The sequence below is a fragment of the Jatropha curcas genome, chromosome 7 (genome assembly GCF_041381405.1).
Source record: "Jatropha curcas cultivar XTBG-Jc1 chromosome 7, XTBG_Jcur_1.0, whole genome shotgun sequence".
NCBI classification, from domain to species: Eukaryota; Viridiplantae; Streptophyta; class Magnoliopsida; order Malpighiales; family Euphorbiaceae; genus Jatropha; species Jatropha curcas.
In genome coordinates this window covers 17,141,846-17,160,957 of record NC_143157.1, presented here as the reverse complement: position 1 = coordinate 17,160,957, position 19,112 = coordinate 17,141,846, and the positions used below count along the sequence as shown (strand labels likewise).

Here is a 19,112-nt window from a genome sequence, read left to right as displayed (position 1 = left end):
GGATCACCCATACACCAAAATAATGGATAACTATGACTAAACCCCGAGCGTCAGTCTCTGATAATAGAGTCTGAATACGGTAAGTTAAAAAAAATAAGGATAACTATTATTTCAAAAAACTTTGTCATGGACTCTTTTTGTCTTTTTTTTTTTTTTTTTTTTTTTTTCAATGAATGGTGAGCAACTCCCCTTATTTGTCGAATATGCCACTTGGATTGGTTTGGTGCGTGAATAGGCTCATACACCACATAAAATATTATCATAATTGAAGTTTTAGGGAAGCTTTTGCCTATAAAATGACTCTCTAGCTAGATTCAGTTGCTCATTCGCATAGATCAGTGCAATCCAAATAAGAGAGTATTTAGAAAGAAAAAAAAAAAATTCCAATATCGATCCATTCATGGCCCTTGCGAGTAGCACCTTCTTGCCGAAGGCCACTGTCCATTTGCCAAACTTCAAGTCATACCAGAGAAATAAAGCTTCTACCATGGACGTTGATCTTCCACTACTGAGTTATATTGCTTTTTATTTATATATATTTTTATATGATTTAAGATTCTGACAGTTTAGTTTGGGTTTTTTTGGATCAGAAAATGTGCTACGAATCGATCTGCGCCACAACCAAAACCTGAAAAGAAGCCTCCAAAGATCAATAGCGTTATGAGAGTTATGAGAAGCAATGAATATAGAGAGGAGAATGTTATGGCTTCTAATGGGTTGAACGCTGTTGAAGAAAATAGGCAAACTGAAGTACTACATGATTCTAATACTATCACTGTAAAGGCTAAAGCTACAAATTGAAGTTGGTGCTCTTATAAGAAGAGTTTGTTGTTTATCACCTTCATTTGCATCTGAGTTTGTATGCTTTACTTATCCATTGAGATGAAATGACAGTTTATATTTACTTGGCTGCAATTGACATCAAAATAACACTTGAAACAAAATCACAGCGCCTAACGTTGAAGAGTGAAGCTAAATGAGAGCTGGTATAATGTAATAAGAATCCAGACACTTCTGTTACAGTGTAACGTCTAATAAGCTAATTTAATTCACCGAAGGACTTACCTATGCCAGTGTATGGGCGGCCCTTATACCAAATTAATCCAAAACAGTTTTTTTTTTTTTATTTAAAAGAGGGTATTTTTAATGGTTCATTGGAAAAAGACAGTAACGATATTTTTAATTAGCTTCAGTAGACATGACGACGATTCCATTTTCCAAAACAGAATTAAAACTGAATTAGTCAAATGTCACTAAACCAATCAAATCGGTCAATGGTTATTAGTTTCAAATCGAAACCGTATATTTAAGGTTCGGTTCTGATTCTTCAATTTTTTGCAACCGAAACCGATAGTTCCAATTTGAAATCTTGAAAAACATGTTCTCAAAAAAATTTTCAATTTATTGTTTTGTTTTATTATATTTTTTAAATAATTTTTTAAGAATTATTATTAAATTGGTTTAGTTTTTTTCAATAGTAATATCTATTATTATTATTATTATTATTTATTAATGCTACAAATCTAAAAAACAGTTTAAAAATAAATTATTTAATTTCGATTTAAAATCGTAGCAAAGCCGAAGTTCATGGTTCTAAAACTATCTTAAAAACTGCCTAAAAGCAGTTCGGTTTTAATTTCACATTTTTTATAATTAGAAGTAGTGGCCTTGAAACTGAAACCAGCGGTTCTCCGTAATCATGCTTAGGCTTGGGGGTTTATGCAAGTCTAATCCTTTAATCTGTACATTTCCCATATTTATTATTCTATCATAATCTTCTTTTGTTTCTGACAACTGAATCCCAATTTGATAAATTTATTAAATAGTAATTATATTAGTATATATTAAAATAAATTTGTTACAATCAACCAAAATCAGAACAAGTTAACACCAATAATATTAAAAAAAAAAAACTAATTTTATTTGTATTAACATGATAACATCTCCAATTTCTAGCAAATAGCAAACAGCCTTGCCTTTTCATATCCACAAAATTTAATATAAGAAGATCCAATAGGTTTAACCCTTATTTGCTTCCCTTTCTTTCCTTCCATCCATTCTGTTATAACCCATTCAAATTTTCTTTCCCCTCACATCACCTATCAATCTCCATGTCTCCCACTTTCCACTAGAAACAAACAATTTTTCTGTTGGTAAGCGAAGAAAGGCCAAAAATAATGGCACTCCTTCACTAATACTCTCAATAATTGAATTCCATCAACAATGTGTCAAAAATCCTCCTATTGGAATATGACCCAGCCCTAATTGACTCATTGTTCTTAAGTTTCCAATGTTTATAGTTAATTACTGTTTATCCAATTTTAATGTACTAGCGTTTCTTAATATAAAAAATTAGTAGTTGTTACATAGTCTAAATCACTTTTATAATATCAATCAGGTGGTGGTTTGATTGGTCTTTTCACTTATATGAGGAGTGGAGATATTGAGTTTGAATCCTCTCGACCACAGATGTTTTCACCAATTTGATGAGCTAAAACTGTTGATGATACAATAATTTTAGATTATTTAATTATAGTAGTGAATAAATAATTTTTAATTATGTATTCAAAACATGATCCTGACGTAGCAACTAATTAGTGTGTATATAGTTATGAAACACTTAATTAATGGATGATGACTTATTTCATAATTTGCCTATAATCTGCCCTTGTTCGTTTGTTTCTATGTACTCTCATTCACCTACTTACTCATTCCTTTCTATGCAGGACTCTTAATTTATGATAGGGCATCCAATCTTCTAATTGGGAAAAATATAATACAATCTATGTGATTTGCGAAATACTATTAATTCGTTCTTATCCTTTTTAAAATATTCCTATCTTTTACTTCTGTTATCTTTCTATTCTAATTTTGCATCTTTTATCTTAAGTTAACAAAAAAACACAAATGTCAAAAGAGAGATACTAAAATATTATACCAGAAAAATTACAGTATAGACCCTATGGTTTGAAAAATAGAACTACTTCTTCCCTGTGTTTTTAATAAAATAGGTATTTTCGTCATTCATAAGGTACTTAACGGAAAAAATGTAAAAATTGGACAGAAGTAAACTATAAAGATATTTTAGTCTATTTTCTAAAAGATAAGGATAGACTAATTGTATTTCACAAACCATAAGGATCGTACTGTGTTTTTTCCCCTTCCTATTTAGTTTTCTTGGCCATCTTTTAGGTATTCTTCAAGGTTTAGGATTCCTATTTAGTATTTTCCTATTAGGTCTAACGATTTAGTTAGACTTTCTTATTTTACATATTTTCCTACTTAGATGGTTTTATTATTTTTCTTATTTAAGTTAAAGACTCCGATTAAGGAGGTCATATGTCCTCCATAAATATGTGGTGCTCTAAATCTTTATGCATTCATGCAAGAATAATACTACTTGTTATTTTCAAAAGCATAATGGAAATAACCAAAATGATAAAGCCGAAGGAGATTACCATGATAGAGATAATAAAGATTCTATTTTTTTCAAATCACAAGTCAATAATCAAAATGATTTTAGTGATGATGAAGAGAACTTAGTTTATGCAGCACAACAAAATTAGCCAATACAGATTACCAAAACAATTATAGGAAGAATGATGAGTTCAAATTAAAGATGAATATGCCTACTTTTAGCAATGATATAGACATTAAGCCTCTGTTTGTTTCGGAAAAATAATTTACCTTCAGAAAAAATTTGATGACTTATTTTCCGTTGTTTGGTTACAATTTGGAAACTAGTTAAAAATATTAAAATTTTAACTCATAAGACCATAATAATAATAATAATAATAATAATAATAATAATAATATAAATTTTGCATTTTAGAAATTTTATTGTTAAATATGAGAATATTGCAAAAAAAATTATAAACTATAAAAGTCGTCAATAACTAGTGGTGGTATCGACAGTGGCGGGTCGTGGTGGCCAGTGGTGGTGAACGATGAGTGATGGTAGTGGCTACCAATGATTAATAAATTAACAAAATATGGACTTTATAAGGTTATAATAAGTTTGTCAAAATCCGCAAAATGTTTTACACTTTTAAAAATAGGAAGTCATTTTCCTTAAAAATGACTTAATTTTCTGTTCACCAAAAAAATATTTTTCGTTGACTTATTTTCCTGAACACCCTGAACAACGGAAAATTATAAAAAATATTTTTCTACAAGTTATTTTACAAAAACAAATGGAGCCTATGGAGTTCTTGGATTGGTTAATTGAAGTTGAGGGATTCTTTCAATATGCCAATATTCCCAAAATTAAAAAATTGAAGTTCTTGCTTATCGATTAATTAAGAGGTGGAACATTTGTATAATGAGATCATTTGAAAGAAACTACACGACAAGAAAATTGGGATATAGCTACGGAATTTTCTGTAGCTAAGTTTAATAGATCCGTAGCTAATTGCGTATTGCTACGGAGTAGTTTTGAAATATTTTCGTCCCTAAAACACCTGTAGCTAAAAATATAGCTACTAATTTATAGTACGTAGCTATTTATATAGCCACAAAATAGCTACCATAAATCTGTAACAATAAAGAGTCCAATCAGTGTCTAAAAATGTGTAGCTAATCTGTAGCTACATATTCGGTCTCTAAATGGTAGCAATGTCGTAGCTAATTGATAAGCGAAATATTTCAAAATGATTTCAGTATACAAAAGTATAAATGATCAATTGTATGATGTATAAATTGTTCTAATTGTTCTCTATTAGTATTGATTAAGAAATCCTTGTGCAAGGTAGAATGGAATTAGCAAATTAGAATTGGAATTTCATTCAAAATGATCAATGACTTAGATTAAGAGAACTAACATGATTTAACAAAGCAGACACACTTCATGCCTAATTACTAAATCAGAATATTAATGATGAAGGGATACTAATTACATTGATAAATCATGCATCGAAAAATTAAGTCAAACCTCTTTGACTTTTTAAATATTTGGGTAGTCAAGACACATTGTTAAACAATGTACTTGACATTCAAATATTAATTAATTAATTATATTTATATTTATATTTATCTTCAATATATTTGGAACCTAGTAAGGTCATACACATGAGAATGGATATCAGAAAGTGAAAACTAGAAATCGAATCATGAATGACTTGATTACAAATAAGTTTTGGGACATTAAGGGCAAAATTGTAATTTATATTTAATTACAACTTTATCTAAATTATTAAGTATTGACTTAATTGATTTATGTCTAATAAATTTTAGATTAAATAAACCTAATATTTTAATTATGATTAATTTATTTAAATAGTTAAATAAATAAACATAAATGATTAAATTGAAAATCATATTACTATATGTATTATGATTTATCTATTTAAATTGTTTAAATAAATAAATAGGCACATAAATATTTTAGTTATAATTTATCTATGTAGAAGGTTTAAATAAATAATTATAATTTATTTATTTATAACCTAAGATTTTCATATATAAGGTTTAAAAGACAGTCTAATAAACAGTCGTTGTTCATAGCTACAAAAATAAATATAGAGTGTAAGATAGCTAGCACTATTACACTCTCTAATCTCTCAAACCTCTAAAATATTTTCAGAGTTTTGATTATCCATTCATGTGGATACTACTAGAGGTCGAACACTTGGACGGCTTGTGGTTTACAACTGCGTAGATCGAAATTTCGAAGAATCTCCAAAAGAGATATCCTTCTAAACAATTTAAAAACTTGTCCCTTTTTAATGCATTTATCCCACTTTAACTGTTTAAACAGATTCCTGTTGAAATAATTTCTTTAATTGTAGTTATCTTATTCCGCTCGTATTTTTTATATTGAAACCAACATATCCATATCGAAAGTGTTACTGCAAAGCATCGTATGATAGCTACGATGCTCTTTCCAACTAGTCCAAGCCCGGCTCGAAAAGCACTAACGAGATAGTGCTTGCAAAATCTTTATCTCTCCTTGCTTTTCTCTATTGCATGTTAACTTTTGAAACTCAGATTTCTTCTTTTGCATGAAGTAATCAATTTTTTCTCTTTTTATTTTAATTTTAATTTTTGATAGGTCATATAAAAAAGGAGATTCAGATTAAAATTTTTTTAGATTTCAGTTTACCAATTTTGATATAATTAATAAAAAAAGGAAAATAAAATAAAAAACTATAAATCAAGAACAATTGTTTAAAAAATCAAGAAAATAGATTGCATTATTTGTTCAACTAGGAAAGAGTGTTCTTACTCCTGTAAATCTCGAATTTTTTGGGATTTAAGGTAGCAGCAATTTAAGGCGAGAGAGGATGTTATTCAAATAAAAGTTCATGTATTTTTAAGTGACGAAATGAAATATAAGGACAATCAAGAATAAAGTTATAGTTTATAGATGAAGAAAAGAAAAGTTTTTACAAAATTAATAAGAAAATAAGCAAAGTTTATTTATAGGGAAAGGAGAGAGTTTTTTTAAAATGACAAATAGTACCCTCACTAAAATCCAGAATGGCCATATCCAAGAAACCATTTCATAGCGTTCATCACCGAAAACCACAAATGGTTGTAGCCACCACTATAACCATTGCTACCAATAAAAGAGACAATCGCCTTTAAATCTCTCTGCCCAATACCATACATTTACCTTCTCCCTTACAATTGAGAAACATACCTTCTCCCTTATCATTCAGAAACCAATCAAGATTAACAAAATTAGGCTTCTAATTATCAAAGAAACCCAGATATCAAATAATATTCAATATGAAATTTCATCTGAAATCTAATAATCCAAACAAAAAAAAAAATCCACTTCTCGAACCTGATATTTACGAAAGGAGATGGATTTCAATCACATCCGTTTGATATTTTCTTCACCCTTGACCCCCATCTTCATCAATCACCGAACAAAAATCTTAAACCACAAGCAAATGGAAACTCGCATTCCAGCTTCAAAATCTACAAACTCACATGCGACCAAAATCCCATAATATTGAAACTCAAGTACAAAGCATTTTAGATCTGATTGGTTTATCGCTGTTTTCGTTTAATGGCGACCGAGCGGATGAAGTCTTCAATGTTAATCAAGACCCGTTGATGATTTTTTAGCCTGAATCTGAAACATCTAATACACAGTTTCAGCTGCAAAAAGAGTGTTCAAAGCAATGTTGTTGCCTAAATCTGCCCAACCTAAGCGTGTGTGTGTATGTATACCAAGTTATTTTTGTTGGGTATTTAACGAAATTGTTTGAAGTCATGTCTTGGGTTTTGTGGGTTTAATTCTTCTTGAATAAAAAAAATGGAGATAATGGCAATTGATTGATGGTGTGAGAGATTTTATTATAGTGGGGCTTAACAAAAATGGGTTTACAAGATGCACTTTCAAACCCAGATGGTAGTTGCAGAGTAAAGGTTTGAGAGACGAAGGAGAATGAGAGAGATAATTGGGTTTAACTTTTGTTCCAATATTTGTTTTATTAAAGGGTATTTAATCTTTTACGAGGCATTTAACATTAAAAATTGCTAAAATTAGACAGAATGATCACTTAATGTGACGGAACTAAATTCTGGAACTAAATAATTAATATAGAAAAACGTAAAACCTCAAGGACGATAAATTATTTTCCCTTAATAAAATGATTGAACTACCTCAATTCTATAAAAAAATAAAGGTAATTTACTTAATTAATTTTTAATAAATGCTCATTTAATTGAGATAAATTTAGTGCAAATATATAGATAAAGATAAAGTTGGAACAAAATAATTAGGGCTACTTTGATTTTCTAAAAGTGTTATCTAAATAGAATAAAAATAAAATAAAAAATTGTCAAATTTAATATATCGAAGGAGTAATAGCAAGAGAACACAACAGAAGCAGGTCCACCTAGTAAACATTTGTCGATGAGTTTCATTTATAGAAATATGAGCTTGTTGATAGACTTAATATAAAAATAGTAGAAACACTTTATTCGATGATTAAATCAATTGACTTAATTTTAACAATATGTCAAAAGATATGAATTTTTTAGATAATACTATATCAATAGTAGTTATCTATTGAATTTATTATAAGGTTATGACAATTATCTTAGATTTTCAATCTAGACATACTTTAACTAGAAATCAAACATGTATTTTTGAGGCTAATACTCAACTTACAAAAGTTTATACTCCTAAAAGATTATAAAAGTGGAAAAAATTATAATCATATCCCTATGTTTTGGGGGAAAAAACTACTTTACCCTTTTATTTTTAAAAATAGATTCTCATATCCTTATATTTTCAGTCTGAAATACTTTGTACCCCTTCCATCCATTTTTGCAATTTTAGATGTTAAATTACTATGAAAATGATGTTAAAAGCTACAATATGCAACTCTATTTTCAATCACCTCTACTCCTTCCTGTTCCTCTCTAATGATCCAACACTTTAGATAAGTTTTAAATGATTTTTTTTTCCTCTCGATCATATTACCTAAACTATTTCTATTTTATCAAGTCGTTTATCAAAACTTATAGTTGGAGTTTTATATTTGCATTGTTGCAACAACTGTTGTGGAAATTGGGCTTTTTCCACTAAAAGCAATTTGTGAATTACTGTACTTACTAACTACACTAAATAAATTCCCAGGTAAGTGGAGGAGTCACAAATGGTCTCACTTAAAACCCACTTGCCTAGACAGAATTTACCTAGAAGTAATTAATTAGACAATAACCACCAAAAATATTTTTGCCCAACAATAGCTATTAAATAAATAAAGACAAAAGCAATAAATAAAAGAGAATACCAAAATTTAACGAGGTTCGGCCAATTTTGCCTACGTCCTCGGACACTACCAAATTTATATTTCACTAAAGAAATATACAAATTGAGAGAGGAGAGAAACTTGTCTAACCCACTTAAGAATTGGAAGACAAGTTTTGGAATGATTTTAAACTTAAGGAGCTAGGCTCCTTTTATAGCCAAAAGGCTCCCTATTCTAATCCTAGTTTCCCGATGTGGGATTTTTGCCACATAACCAATAATCTCCACCTTGGCGAAATCCCACCAATGCAAGCTTCTGCTCTTTCTCTCACAAAGTTGTAGTGCCTTCAAATATGCTTGGCAGTGCCAAGCTTCAATTTTTAACAATATTGATCAAGTCCAAACAATGTTTGAACTTGACAGCTGTCACCACTTTTGTCAACATATCAGCAGGATTTTCAGCAGTATGAATCTTCTGGAGTTGAACCAGTCCCTCCTCCAGAATTTCTCTGACAAAATGAAATCGAACGTCGATATGCTTCGTCCTTGCATGATAAACTTGGTTCTTTGCCAAGTGAATAGCACTCTGGCTATCGCAATGTACAACAATGTTGTTTTGCCTAATTCCCAATTCATCAAGCAATCCTTGAAGCCAAATTGCTTCCTTCACAGCTTCTGTAACTGCCATATACTCTGCCTCTGTTGTAGACAAAGCTACTGTTGACTGTAAAGTAGACTTCCAACTAACTGGTGCTTTCGCAAGAGTAAACACATAACCAGTAGTTGATCGACGTTTATCCAAATCACCGGCATAATCAAAATCACAGTATCCGACTATGCGTTGACCACTATTCTTATCCTGCTCAAAAATCAATCCAACATCCACGGTGTTCTGAAGGTACCGCAGAATCCATTTCACAGCTTGCCAATGCTCCTTGCCAGGATCATGCATGTATCTGCTCACAACTCCAACTGCCTGTGAAATGTCTGGTCTAGTACACACCATAGCATACATCAAGCTACCTACAGCATTTGTATAGGGAACTTTTGACATATATTCCCATTCTGCATCGTCTTTTGGCGATTGAGCTGCACTGAGTTTGAAATGAGGAGCAAGAGGTGTACTAACAGGTTTGGTTTTGTCATCCATACCAAAACGCTTTAGTATCTTTCTCAGATATTGCTTCTGATTCAGACAAAGTCTCCCCAATTTTCTATCTCTGGTTATCTCCATGCCGAGAATCCTTTTTGCTTCGCCCAGATCTTTCATTTCAAATTCTTGATTCAACTGATTCTTCAAATTCTCAATTTCTTGTTTATTCTTTGAAGCTATCAGCATATCATCAACATACAAAAGAAGATAAATGAAAGAGCCATCTTGTAGCTTGCGCAAATACACACAATGATCGTATTTGCTTCTTGTGTACTTTTGCCTTTGCATAAACTTATCAAATCGCTTGTACCACTGCCTCGGAGATTGCTTCAATCCGTAAAGCGATTTCTCAAGTTTACATACCATATTTTCCTTTCCAACAACCTTGAATCCTTCTGGCTGAGTCATATAGATTTCCTCTTCCAGATCTCCATGTAAAAATGCAGTTTTTACATCCAATTGAACTAGTTCCAAATCAAACTGTGCTACCAAGGCTAACAAAATCCGAATGGAGGAATGTTTTACAACTGGAGAAAATACTTCATTATAATCAATTCCCTCCGTCTGAGCGTAGCCTTTAGCTACCAACCTTGCCTTATAATGAACACTGTCTCTGTCAGGAAATCCATCTTTCTTTGCATATACCCATTTGCATCCTATTGCATTCTTTCCCTTTGGTGGATCAACTAAGTTCCACGTCTGATTCTTATAAAGGGACTTCATTTCATCTTCCATAGCTTTTCTCCACTTTACTTCTTCTGAACTTTTGACAGCTTCATTGAAAGTGGATGGAATGCTATCATCTGCAATTGGAGATGCATAGGCCACCATATCATCAAAACGAGCAGGCTTTCTTATAACTCTCCTTGGCCTATCAAGTGCAATTGACTCAAGTTGCTGTGGAGGTTCTTGGAGTTGAACCTCATCTTCATCTGAATCTCCTTCTACCTCAGGAGTTTCTGCAGGTTCGGTACTTGCCACTGGGATTTTTCTATCAAACTCCACCTGTTTGGGAGTATCCTCCACCTGTTGTGGAGTACCATCTGATTGTTCTACTGTCACCTTTTTTAACATGGTAGATTCATCAAAAGTGACATCTCTACTAAAGATGATTTTCTTTGATTCTGTGCACCATAGTCGATAGCCTTTAACACCGGTGCTTATCCCCATGAAAATGGCTTTCTTAGCTCTTGGATCCAGCTTCGATTCCTTAACATGATAATATGCAGTGGAACCAAATACACGTAAGGAATCATAATCATTAGCAGGTTCTCCACACCATACCTCTATAGGTGTTTTGCCACCAATAGCAGTTGATGGTAATCGATTAATGAGATGGCACGCATATGACAAAGCCTCAGCCCAAAATTTCTTGTCTAACCCAGCATTAGACAACATACACCGAACTTTCTCCAGCAATGTTCGGTTCATACGTTTTGCCACCCCATTCTGCTGTGGTGTATTTCTAACTGTGAAGTGCCGAACAATACCTTCATCTGCGCAGATTTTATCAAAAGCATCATTTTTATACTCTCCTCCATTATCTGTTCGGAGACATTTGATGCGTCTGCCAGTCTGAGTTTCCACTAATTTTTTCCATTTAAGGAAAACTTTAAGCACTTCATCTTTTGACTTCAAGGTATACACCCAAACCCTTCGAGAGAAATCATCAACAAAGGTCACATAATAGTGTTTACCACTCAAAGAAGCTGTTGTAGAGGGTCCCCATACATCAGAGTGAACATAGTCCAAAATACCCTTGGTATTATGGATTTCGGTGCCAAATTTCACTCTTGTCTGCTTTCCTTTGGTGCAATGCTCACAGAAGTCCAACTTGCAGGTTTTGACATTTTTCAATAATCCCTGATCTGACAATCTTTTCAAGGATTTTTCACCTGCATGTCCCAAACGCCTATGCCACAATCTGGTTGTTTCCAATTCTTTGTCATCACTAGAAACAACTGTTGCTGTCGATCCAATAATTGTATTACCCTGATAGTAATACAAATTATTCCTTCTCCGAAATCCTTTCATCACCACAAGTGCACCAGAGATGACTTTCATCACTCCATCTTTTGCAATTACAGTGAGTCCTTTTGATTCTAGGGCTCCCACTGAAATGAGATTCTTTGTCAAACTCGGTACATATCGAACATCAGTCAGGATCCTGATTGACCCATCATGATTCTTCAAATGGATTGAACCAATCCCTTCTGTGAAGCAAGGAATATTATTTGCAGTATAGACAACTTCATTTTCAAGTTCTTTAAAGTCAAAAAACCAGTCCCGGTGGGGACTCATATGATGACTGCATGCAGAGTCTAGCAGCCATACCTCACCAGAACTTGTCAAATTTGCTGATGAATTGTCTATAGATGCCATGATAACTAATGAGAAGTCTGAGTCTTCATCATCACACTCAGCTATGTTTGAATTAATAACAGCTTTGCCTTTGGCTTTTAGCTTTGGACAATCTTTCTTCCAATGACCTTTCTCACGGTAAAAGGCACACTCATCTTTTTCAACTCTGGTTTTTGAACGGGTTCTACTTTTCTTTCCCCCTTTCTTTTGGCTTCGTGAACGACCTCCAACTACCAGAGCTTCTACTTCAGTTTCCTTTTCCTTCTTTTCTATCTTTCTCAGTTCATGGCTGTAAAGATCAGCACAAACTTCACTGAAAGTCACATCTTTATTCCTATAAATTAGAGTCGTTGTAAGATGTTCAAATTCATCAGGAAGAGATGCTAGCAACAACACTGCCAAATCTTCGTCTCCAAATATCACATCCAAATTAAACAAATCACCCACCAACTGATTAAATTTTGTGATGTGTTCATTCATAGTGGTACCAGGAACATAATCGAAGCGATACAATTTCTTCTTCATGAAGAGTTTATTCTGATTGTTTTTCTTCAAAAATTTCTCCTCCAATGCCTTCCACAATTTGTTTGCAGAAGTTTCTTTCGAGAAAGCATATTTTTGCTCTCTAGAAAGACACGACCGAATTGTACCACATGCCAGACGATTGATGGTCTTCCATTCACTCTCCTCCATCTCGTTTGGTTTCTCTTTTTCAATAGCAACATCTAGACCTTGTTGAAAGAGAGCGTCTAGAACTTCACTTTGCCACATGCCGAAATGACCGGTCCCATCGAAAATCTCCACTGTAAATCTTGCATTTGATACAGCATTTCTTATGAAGGTTGATGCTGTAGCAGGTGTGGTATTTTTCTTTCCATCTGCCATTTCTACTTTAAATATTTAATAGCTATAAAATCAATTTTCAAAATGCAGAACACAACCAAGGAACCTTTTTTATGTGGCAGATCAGACTATGCTGCAACCACAGTGAATACTTAGTAACCTTGGCTCTGATACCAATTGTTGTGGAAATTGGGCTTTTCCACTAAAAGCAATTTGTGAATTACTGTACTTACTAACTACACTAAATAAATTCCCAGGTAAGTGGAGGAGTCACAAATGGTCTCACTTAAAACCCACTTGCCTAGACATAATTTACCTAGAAGTAATTAATTAGACAATAACCACCAAAAATATTTTTGCCCAACAATAGCTATTAAATAAATAAAGACAAAAGCAATAAATAAAAGAGAATACCAAAATTTAACGAGGTTCGGCCAATTTTGCCTACGTCCTCGGACACTACCAAATTTATATTTCACTAAAGAAATATACAAATTGAGAGAGGAGAGAAACTTGTCTAACCCACTTAAGAATTGGAAGACAAGTTTTGGAATGATTTTAAACTTAAGGAGCTAGGCTCCTTTTATAGCCAAAAGGCTCCCTATTCTAATCCTAGTTTCCCAATGTGGGATTTTTGCCACATAACCAATAACAACTTCCAACGTGATTGATTATCAATTGCAAAAAAAAATAAAAATAAAAATGTGAAATGAGGCTCTTTGACTTGCTCAACTAAACCCCTTACTCGATTTTTTTTTATTTTTTCAAACCATTTCTCCAATAGAAAGGAAGAGTATAAGCTATCGTTGTTTGTTGCAACACCGATTTCAGCCATAGTTAAACAAAACTAGCCATTAAAAAATGATTCTTGACCTCTTCCTCCTTTTTCCTCCATCAGATTTTAGTTTATTTGAGGCATTATTTGATTTGTAATATATATATATATATATATCTATATAATACGTGAAGAAGAAGAGTTTAATAAAAGGTGTGATACTAGAGAGTTGTAGCATTCTGGAGAATTCTAGCGTTCTTGAAACTGTAGAATTGCCGGAAGAGAAAGAGAGGGAGAGAAGTAGGGTATTTTGGTGAAAAAAAAATTTCTCTCTCTTTAGACCTTTAGGTTTTTTGTTGCCTCGTACTTTAAAATTGTAAATACTGGACGGAAGGGCTATGTAGTGTAACGGACTGAAATTACAAGGGTATGACAGTCTATTTTTAAAATATAAGGGTCATAAGGTAATTTTTTTTTACAAAATATAGGGGTACAATTATAATTTTCCCTTTAACATAAGGAAATTCTAGTATCTTGAAGACATTAATCACCTATTCTTTGTCGAAAATATTTGTACTTCCTTAAGAAGTATTCATATCCAATTTATTATACAAGTATCTATTTTTGAAAATATTAGGCTATTTACATGACATATGCCAACTATTCAACTACCAAGCGCAAATACTCAACTATTAAATATAGATTTTAATATACCTATACTTAGACCTATATATCAAGAAGTAAAGCAACCAGTTAATTATTTATCCTCATTTCCTCCTAAATCTCTATCTCCTACAAGATTTGCTATAGAACATCTATCTCAGTTAAATGTATTAGTCAAAATGAATTCCAAAATGATAAAGAATTTCTTAGAAAAGAAATTACTATTGATTATAATTTAGATAAGTGTCAATAGTTTTTTGAATATCATTCAAAAGGAAAAACAATTATAAGAATTAAATGAGTCAAATTCCCTAGTAGCCTTTATTAATTAATTTTTCTCTATCATTTCTTTGTTTCATTTCTTTAAGTAAATTTTTATTTTTTTTTTACTTTTTCAATTAATTCTCTTATGTCGTTTAAATAATAGTAGATTAAAATAATTTTGATACTTGGTAAACAATTCTCATGAGAGCAATACTCTATTCGATCTTTATTACTTGTTACGATTTTATGCACTTGCAAAATTGCCCATTGAGTTTTTGGCATAGTTGCTGATCAACTAACCTATTATTAGTTTAGACTTTTTATTATTTTAATTTATTGTATTATGTTGATATTATTTGTATTTTTTTGTTTTATTGATTTTTATATTTGTTATTTTCTTATGAAATATTTTGAGATGTTTCATCAACAAGTATTCACAAATTTTTGTCAACAGCACTTGGAGCCATTTTTTGCCACTTGGGTAAGATTTAACAATATGATGGAAAGATTTTCTTATCATTGTCTTACAAATGAATATCTCAATTCCTTTTTCTACCTTGGATTAAATGAAGCAATAAAAACTTGGATAATGAGCAAATATTATAAGCAAAAATCAACATTTAAACATTCATCCACAAAAATAAAGCAATTACATAAAGCAATTAAATAAATCAAATTAAATTAGAAAGTATTATCTGTAGCCTCTTGATAAGGATTTTAGGATAATTTCACATCTCTCAAATAAAAATAAATATTCATTGTCTGAAAATTAATGGCAATAACAATAAATTATCCTAAAAATAATAAAAATTATTAGAAAGGAGAAGTGAGTATTTTGTTGATTTGGTTCACAATTTAGGGATAAATCCTAAACTTGCCTGCATATTCCTTAGATCCATAATTATATCGAGAATTAGAACCATGTAGTTCTATTTGTTGATTTTAGTCTTATTTATGATGTTTTCACAAGGCATACTTGTTTTGATTTAATTTACCATGTTTTCAGAAGCCAACTTTGTGAAGAATGGAGTAAAGAAAGAGAGATTTAGAGTTTATTCAAGAAATCATACTTTAGCCTTGGGAACCTTGGGTTGCTCAAACAACACGACAACATCTCAATTCCATATTGATTCGTGAGGCTGAGCTAAATTAATTCAAAACAAAATTTAAAAATTAATTAATTTAATTTAAAGAAAATTAATTAATCAAAAACCAAAATTAATTTTAAAAATTAATTAATTAATTATTGGGTGGCGAAGCCTAATTAATTTAAGGAAAATTAATTAGAAAAAGGGAAGGCCTAAAATTTTCTAAATGATTGCAAGATTAGCAAGAAGAGTGAGATTTCCTAGTATCAAAACAACTAGAGAAATTAGAGTATGTGAGAATGAGACTTAGAGGGCCTTTTTATAATAAAAATCATGGTCAAAATTGTCAAAACATAGAGTGAAAACACCAAATGAATCACAGTGTGACACGTGGCAGGGGGGTCCAAGGTATGGCCACCACCAAGAGGAAGTGTGGCGGCACAAGGTGTTTTTTTCTAGTGGTTATTAGTCACCTGTGACGGCCGCAAAACCCCTTGTGGTGGCTATCAAGGCAAGTTGCGACCAGGCCCCTTGAAACTCAAATTTTCTCTTTAATGCTAATTGACTTTTTTTTAGCCCTTGCGACCCGAATTCTAAGGCTCCATTTTTACTCTTTTTAAGAAAGCTTTTAACGTGCAATATATGTTAGAAAGCTTGAAAGCTCTAATTTCCAATGCCATTTGAATCACTCGAAAACATTATCTATAGCTCAAAATATGATCATAAGAGTGGACAAAAGTCATCTTTGACTTCTAAGGTTTCACTTTGATTCTCAACGAATTGAATACTAATTTGAACCGCACGTTTTGTGATTGCTTTTTAATAGTATAAGGATATAAAAAAAACAAGTGTTCAAAATACTATAACATCACAACTAGATAGATTAGAGACTCAAATACTAATGCCTTATACTCCTCCTATACAAAAGCCCTTGCCAATTACTAAATCAAAAGTTCCAACATTTAAACGTTATGAAATACTTTTAGAACAAATAGTTTAAATAAGACAAAATAGTTTAAATCATTTAAATATTTCTTCCTCTTCTAGCATTAAGGTATTAAGTAAAGATGAATAATTTCAGAAATAGAAACTGATATTAGTCAATTAGAAGAGCAGTTTAGTGAAAAATTTATTATTCCAAAAGATTCATAATGCACTACTACCAAAGACTAGGAGTTTTTATCCTAGGCCTACACCACCTGACATACAATATAAAGATAAATATTCAATTGCTCAAGCTAGATATGATGACGATTTAGTTATTGAATGGAATATAGATGGTTTATCTGAATATCAAATTATAAATATGTTACAAGAAATGGTTATGGCTTTGTTAGCCTATAAGTCAAAAGGTAATACATATGTAGCTATAATACATATATTAATTTTAGGATTTACTGGTCAATTAGAACGATGGTGAGATAAATATCTCTTATCTGATGAAAAACAAACAATATTAAATGATACCCAGTAGTGTTGAAAATATGATGACTTCAAAGAGTGATAATACTTTCGTTATATTCGATAAACTAAATTTTCATTAACCTTTTTTTAGGAGATGGATTTATCCTTATATATGAGTTATTGGTGCTAGTTTGGTTATGTAAATGATGGGAGAGAGATATACGGGCATTATATCTTAATATCAAGCTCATATCTTCCTTCCGTTATTTGAGTTGTTATATGGCCCTGAGATCTCGCTAAGACTGGTGTTTATCGGATGTCCCCCCTAAAGGTCAGGTGATATTTATGTAACTGATTGATAGGCTCGATAAGTTCCCATTCGTTCGGAATCGCCGATCCCACACGTGTTCGGTCTATAAGAAGTGGTGCATTACTTGCGTTCAAAGACAAAAGGGTTGCTCGTCGTGGCTTTCTTTGAGGCTTCTATTATGTACCTTTAGGCCTGAAATTGGGCCCATCTAGGTCATGAGTTCAAATATGGGCCCGTACTTGGAGGGCAGAAGTTGGTTTTATTGGATCTTCGCTTTCTAACTATCGCCTTGATAACGGTGACTTTTGAATTTTGAAAAGCGACTCTTCCTGTGCCTTAGCGCTTCAACTTTCAGCGATGGTTCGTGAGAATTTCTCTGCTGTATAAAGTCTTGTGCCCGCACTATATTGTTCTTAGGTAACTTCCATTACCTTTCTGCTTGAGTTCTTAGCTCATTATTTTTAGCTTTTCACATTTAAAAATTTTTAGAAATGAATTTTGACCATCGAAATAACGGTAAGGCCCCTGTTTATGAACCTTCTGATCTCTTGGGTCTTGGGGACTAGCAAATGGGCCTGGAGGAGGACAACCTCATTCTAGGAGTGGTGGAACACAAATCAAACTCAGAAGATGAGATGCAACTGATTCGGTGGAGGTTGCAGGATATGTCTTCTTTTGGCCATAGAGCTGGCTTAGGTTCAACCTCCCAAACTAGGTCCATGCCCCCTATTCCACAACTTCGGGACGAGATTGTGCTCGAAAATTACTAAAATTGAGGGAGAACAGGCATGCTCGCTCCAAGCAACATAATATGAGGGTTAGGGATTTAAGCTTTATATTAACCGAACGTGATCTAAAGGGTAAGTGCACACGTTTCTTCATTCCCTTGGAATATAAGATAAAGGTCCCTTTGGAAGGGATGAGAGCCAATGCTGGGCTAGACCAATAAAATTTAATTGTTTATATAGAGGACAGCTGAGCGGGTGTGAGATTTCCTCTTCAAAAAATTCTATCTTTCTTTTGTAATGAGTAGGGTGACTATTGGCCAACTTGCCCCTAATAGCATTCGGCTGATACTTGGCGCAGATATCGTGGCTCGCCAAGAAAATTTTGGGCTTAACGTACATCACCTGCACACTATGTTCAACTTTGTCTGAAGAGGGGCGGAGGATCATCGACATTTTTCAGCTTGAAAAGAATGTAACTTGTTCCCTTTGAAGAGCTCATCAATCAAAGGGAGAAGGAAAGAAAAATATTACCTTATTAATCAACCTGGGGTTTTGGGGTACCTTCTCAATAGAGTTGAGGGGGCTCCCTGCCTTAGGCACCCTCGAGACCTGACTGCCGTAAAGGTTAGGCAAGTTAAGGCCATGAAGCGGCACGCCGTAAGTCCTCCTCCTCTTCTCCCTCTGCTAGATACGAACATCCTTGTAGGGGCAAGACCTTGACCCTCAAGGAAGAGGAAAGCGCGGGAGACAGAGGGTGAGCTAGGTCTTCTGTGTTTTTTCTTATCCCTTTATTAACTCTTTTTATTTAACTTG

General features: G+C 32.7%; 1 long non-coding RNA gene across 1 annotated transcript; it reads left to right on the top strand.

Annotated features, from left to right (window-relative positions):
• The first annotated feature begins 235 nt into the window (after positions 1-235).
• Positions 236-915, top strand: LOC149494813 (uncharacterized). Its single transcript, XR_016321631.1, has 2 exons — positions 236-512; positions 591-915. It is a non-coding gene; the product is annotated as an uncharacterized LOC149494813 (long non-coding RNA).
• Positions 916-19,112: the final 18,197 nt, after the last annotated feature.